Here is a 6,271-nt window from a genome sequence, read left to right as displayed (position 1 = left end):
TTGCACGTTAAAAATCTGACTGCTTTTAGTTGTTGTGGAGGTTCGACATGTGTATCTTAGAATATTCTATTTGCACATGACCCATACGGACTGGGCTCGTTGATTGGGCTTGAGTTTTTCTTTAAAATGAAGTAGTACTTTCTTTTGACCTTCAACAAATCCATTAGGCAATATTTGATTAATTAGGAATCCTGCAGTTTTCTTTAAACAATTAATGCTTTTTTAGAATGAGGTTAGCCATACTAAAAAACGCAAAATAGCTTATGGTCCTCCAAAGCTTAGTTTGGATGCCTCTTTAATTTAGAACTGAGGTGCGCCATGACCAACAAAAATGACCATTGAATGTCCCTCATTTAATTAATCTTGTGTTGATCCTTAGAATTCGAGGTGCACCATTTAACAATTTTCATGGCCCTCGCAAAGTTGCAAACACGTAGTTGCTTTAGGCGCGTTACTTTAATAACATACCTTCCTAAACTATCGGGTGTACATTTCATGAGACCCAAAATCAAATCCTAACAATGTTAAACAAAATATGTCACGGATCGTGGATGCATTTCATATGGCGTGATCCAAAGACGTATTTTGTATAACGTTGAAATCTTCTTAAAATTAAATAAAAGCAGGTAAAAACGCACATATATTTGAAAGTGTTCTAAAAATCAAATAAATAGGCCAATAATAACAGTTGAGCGCCCGTGCTAAAACCACAGAATTTAGGAATGCCTAACACCTTCTCCCGGGTTAACAGAATTCCTTACTCGGGTTTCTGGTTCGCGGACTGTAATACAGAGTCAAATTTTTTCTCGATTTGGGATTTGAACCGGGTAACTTGGGACACCATAAATTATCCCAAGTGGCGACTCTGATTCTTAGATAAATAATCCCATTTCAATTGTCACTTTAAGTTGGAAAAAAACTCTCTTATACCCTTTCCGGAGTAGGTAAAAGGGGAGGTGTGACAACAACAGTAGAAACCATCCCGACACAGCCCAAACTGGGGTGTCACAAGTCACGAGAATCTATTAGAGTATAAATACGACTACAAGGTCTGAATGTACAAAATAGGACTGATGAAAGATAATGGAGAAGAGCGATGCTGCGAACGCTGGCAACCACCTTGCTAAATTCCGATGACTCAGCCTCCGATCAGCTCAACACCTACTACCGGGTGAATAAATACCTGCATCTGCACACGAGGTGCAGGGAGTAAAGTGAGTACTCCAACTCAGTGAGTAATAAAGGTAAATAACAACTGAGCAGTAAGAAATCACGTAAAGCAAACCAACATGTTGTATAGAAGTGGTGTAAAAACCCTTGAGAAAAACAGTGAAGCTGTGAAATCTTTAGAAATACCTTCGCTCAGCTTAAACCTCTTTTAAAAAATGGCTTTTCCAACAGCTATGCAAATGAATGCAAAAAATTTAGTGTAGATAAGCACAGAAATCCTCCCTCGGGCTCAACACTCAATTTAACAGGTAATGCCAGGCAATCAGGAAGATAACACATAAAGTAACACAATCAACAAGTAATGGCAGACAAATGCAAATAAAGTAAACACATAGAATAGTACCAGCCTCTTGGGCTCACTCTCAGAACACTCTCAGCCCCTCGGTCTCACTCTGTGATCACAATGGGTACCCGCGCTCATTGGGGGTGTGCAGACTCTAGGAGGGGCCCCTTACGGACCAAGCGCAATATCAAGCCATCTCGTGGCATCAAATCTATGCCCTCGACCTCATATCACTCAAGCCACCTCGTGGCGCATAAAAGTATCTCAGGCCATCAGCCTCATATCACTCAGTATATCCTCACATATGGCCCTCGGCCTCACTCAGCCTGAAAATCATCACAAGCCCCTCGGGCATTAGTAAAACAGTAGTTCTCAGCCCAAAACATCATTTAGAAATGTCATTTAAGTTTCAAATCTGAGTAAAAGTGGTTGAGTTTGTAAAACAGTAGATATCAACAGGACTGAGTTCAAGTAATAATTCAAAAATAGTGAGAAAATAGTGATAAAAATCCACGAAGGGTTCAGATAGTTGGCACAAAGCCCAAATATGGAGATCAACCCAAATCAAGATGATAACAAATAAGTTTCAATCAAATACACGATGAAAACATCAGTTGGGACGGACCAAATCACAATCCCCAATAGTAAACGACCTCACGCTCATCATCAAGCACGTGTCTCACCTCAATATAACACTACGATGTGCAATCTAGGGTTTTAAACCCTCAGAGTATCATTTACAATCATTACTCACCTCGAACCGGTGAAATCCCTAGCTCACGACGCCTTTGCCCCTCAAATCGGCCTCCACGCACGTCAAATCTATCCATTATTAGAACGAATACATCACAATATGCTAGGGAAATAAAGCCCAAGTGAAAACAATCAATATCGGGCACAAATCCCAAAATTACCAAAACCCGAGACCCAGGCCCACTTCTCAAAACTTATATATTTTCACATCATTAGATTCCTTATCTCCCCACGAGTTCATACACATCAAAACACCAGAATCGGAGTTCAATTGACCCCTCAAATCCTTAACTCAAGCCCTCTTAAACTCAAGCCCTCTTAAACTCAAGCCCTAAACCTCCATTTTTAGTCCATTAATTCCTTATATTTCAGTCCTAATTCATGAAATACCACCATAGAAGTGTGTTTTAAGTCCAAAATTCCTTACCTTATCGAAGTTCCCTTGAAATCTCTCTTCAAAATCGCCCAAAAACTCTAAGTTCGAAGTTAAAAATGGTTAAACCCTTAAAAAATCGCGAAGAAGAAACATATATACTTTCTGCCCAGACATAACCGCATCCGCGGTCAAATAGCCACTTCTGCGGTACCGCTTCTGTGGTCATATCTCCGCATCTACAAAATTTCACTTAATGGACCAACACCGCATCTGCAGTCTACTCGCCGTTTCTGCGGCTCCACAGGTGCGGTCCCCCTTCCGCATCTGTGGTTCCAGGCCTTCCTCAGCCTTTCCGCTTCTGCGATCCAATCACCGCATCTGCGATACTGCACCTGCGGTCCCCAAACCGCAGGTGCGAAAACACCAGAAGCAGCAGAAAAATCTGTAATCCCTCAAGTTCCAAACATCCCGTTAGCCATCCGAAATCACCCCGAGGCCCCCGGGACCTCAACCAAAAGCACCAACACTACCTAATACCTTATTCAAACTTGTTCTAATCATCAAAACACCTCAAACAACGCTAAATCCATCAATTTACATCGAATTCAAGCCTAAGTTTTCTAAAAACTTCCGAAATATGTTTCGATCAAAAACCCGACCAAACCACGTCCGAATGACCTGAAATTTTGCACACACATCCCAAATGACATAACAAAACTACTACAACTCTTAGAATTCTATTCCGACTCCTGGATCAAAATCTCAACTTCGCCAATTCAAGCATAGTTCTACTCTGGACCTCCAAAACCAATTCCGATCACATTCCTAAGTCATAAATCACCCAGCGAAGCTAACCAAATCATAAAAATTCCGTTCCGAGCTCATATACAGATAAGTCAACTCTTGGTCAAACCTTTCAAATTCAATGCTTTCATCTGAGACTGTTCTTTCATATTCATTCCGATTTTCCTGAAAACCAAAACCGACGATCTTCATTAGTCATAATACATTACATGGGGCAAGTCATGCCCCAGAACTAGCGTTCAAGTGCGAAAGCTCAAAAGGACCGGTCGGGTCGTTACAGTGCATCACCTCAATATAGTACAACGATGTGCAATCCGGGGTTTCAAACCCTCAGAACATCAGTTACAATCATTACTCACCTTGAACCGGTCAACTCTCTAGCTTGTGACGCCTTTGCCCCTCGAATCAGCCTTCACTCGCGTCGAATCTATCCACAATCAGAACGAGGACGTCAAAAGATGCTAAGGGAATAAAGCCCAAGCGAAAATAATCGATTTACAACATAAATCCCGAGAATACCAAAACCCGACCCCCGGGCCCACATCTCGGAATTCAATAATTTTTACATCAATTGGTTCCTTATCTTCCCACGAGTTCATACATATCAAATGTTCTGAAATCCGACCTCAAATGGTCATTCAAATCCTCAAGCAAATGTCTAAGTTTCCAAGCCCTAGTTTCCCCAATTTTCACCCTTAATTTCCTTAATTTCTAGCTCTAATCCATGAAATGATAGCATAGGAATGAGTTTTAGGTCCAAATTCCTTACCTCAATGAATTTCCCTTGAAATCCCTCTTTCAAACCGTCCAAAAAGCACTAAGGCCGAAGTCAAAAATGGTGAAATAGCTCAAATTTTGCGAAGGCCACAATTTATACTTTCTGCCCAGTCATTTTTGCATCTGCGTCCCTTTAACCACTTCGGTGGTACCGCATTTGCGGTTATTCCTCCGCTTCTGCGGAAATCAGTTACCTCCCCTTAGTCCGCATCTGCGGTCACATACCCGTATCTGCGACATCGTAGATGCGGTCACCATAACTGCTTCTAAGGTCACTGCTCATTAGGCCCCTTTTCGCTTATGCGACTAAAATCCTGCACATACGGCGTCGCACCTGCGGTCCCCAATCCGCAGTTGCGGAAATACAAGAACTAGCAAATTCAGCAGTTGCAACAAAGTCTCAAACTTCAGGTCAACCATCCGAAATTACTCCGAGGGCCCCGAGACCTCAACCAAAAGCACAAACATATACTAATTCCTTATTCAAACTTGTACCAATCTTCAAAACACATCGGATTCAAGCCAAACTTTCTAAAATCTTCCGAATTCTGCTTCTGATCAAAAACCCAACTAAACAACTTTCGAATAACCTGAAATTTTGCACACACATCCCAAATGACACCACAGAACTACTGCAACTCTCGGAATTCCATTCTGACCCCTATATCAAAATCTCGCCTACCAACCGGAAATCACCAAAATATCAACTTCGCCAATTCAAGCCTAAATCTACTCCGAACCTCCGAAACTCACTCCGGTCACTTTCCTAAGTCTCAAATCACCTCCCGAAGCTAACCGAACCATCGGAACTCACATCCGAGCCCTCTAACACATAAGTCAATATCCACTTTTCCAACTTAAGATTCCTCAAAAGGGAGTAAGTATCTCAAACCTTACCAAAATTATTCCGGATTCGATCCTACCAACTCGATACCACAAAACACGGATAACAAAGCACAAAGAAGCAAAAATGAGGGAAATGGAGCGGTAACTCATAGGACGACGGGCCATGTCGTCACAATTTCAAATATCAACAATACCAAATCCTAAGGGGAGTTCCTCCACACATGGTTAGGCAAGCCACTTACCTCGAACCAGCTCAAAATCAACCCAAAACCACGTTCTTGGCACGAGTACTCAACTCCAAATGGCTCAAATCTATTCAATTCAATTGCATAATGTAAACATAACTTCAAGTAACTAATTCCACAAATATATTCTAAGCTAATACGCGAAATTAGGTAAAATGACCAAAATGCCCCCTGGGCCCACGTCTCGAAATCGGGTAAAATTTATGGATTATGAACCCTAATTCACTCACGAGTCTAACCATACCAAAATTATCTAAATTCAATGTCAAATTCCCAATCAAAAAATGAAAATTAGGTCTAAGAACCTTTCCAAAATTTCCCCCAATTTCTCACCCCTAATCCGAAATTAAATGATGAATTCATGTTTAGATTAATGGGTTATAAGCAAAAAGGAGTTTCGAATCATTACCCAATCGATATCTCTGAAAATCCCTCAAAATCACGCTCAAATCCGAGCTCCCAAGATCATGTTTTGATAAAAATGGCCAAACCCTCGACTTTGAAATTTTATATTCTGCCCAGATAATTCCTTCTTCGCAAATGCGGAAGGACCCTTGCGTTCGCGAAGCACAACTTTGCTTGGTCCAGTCTTCCTTCATCGTGAATGCAATGTCCCTATCGCGAACGCGATAACCATCTTCCCCTCTCCTATGCGAACGCGAGACCATCTTTGCGAACGCGTAGTTATAAGACCTCACAGCCTCGCGAACGCGGGAACACCTTCGCGAACGCAAAGTATTAAACCCCCACCATCCCTATCTCCTCTTCGCGAATGCGAAACCCCACTCGCGAACGCGAAGAAGGAAACCAGAACTAACTTGCTGCAATTTTTCTACAATTCTCTAAGGCCCAAAAATGACCCGTTGAGCATCCGAAACACACCAGAGGCCCCTGAACCTCAACCATAAATGCAAACCAATCCTAAAACATCATTCAAACTTGTTCCAACCTTCGGAA

The sequence above is a fragment of the Nicotiana sylvestris genome, chromosome 9, assembly GCF_000393655.2.
Source record: "Nicotiana sylvestris chromosome 9, ASM39365v2, whole genome shotgun sequence".
NCBI lineage: Eukaryota > Viridiplantae > Streptophyta > Magnoliopsida > Solanales > Solanaceae > Nicotiana > Nicotiana sylvestris.
Note: the sequence above shows the minus strand (reverse complement) of the source record.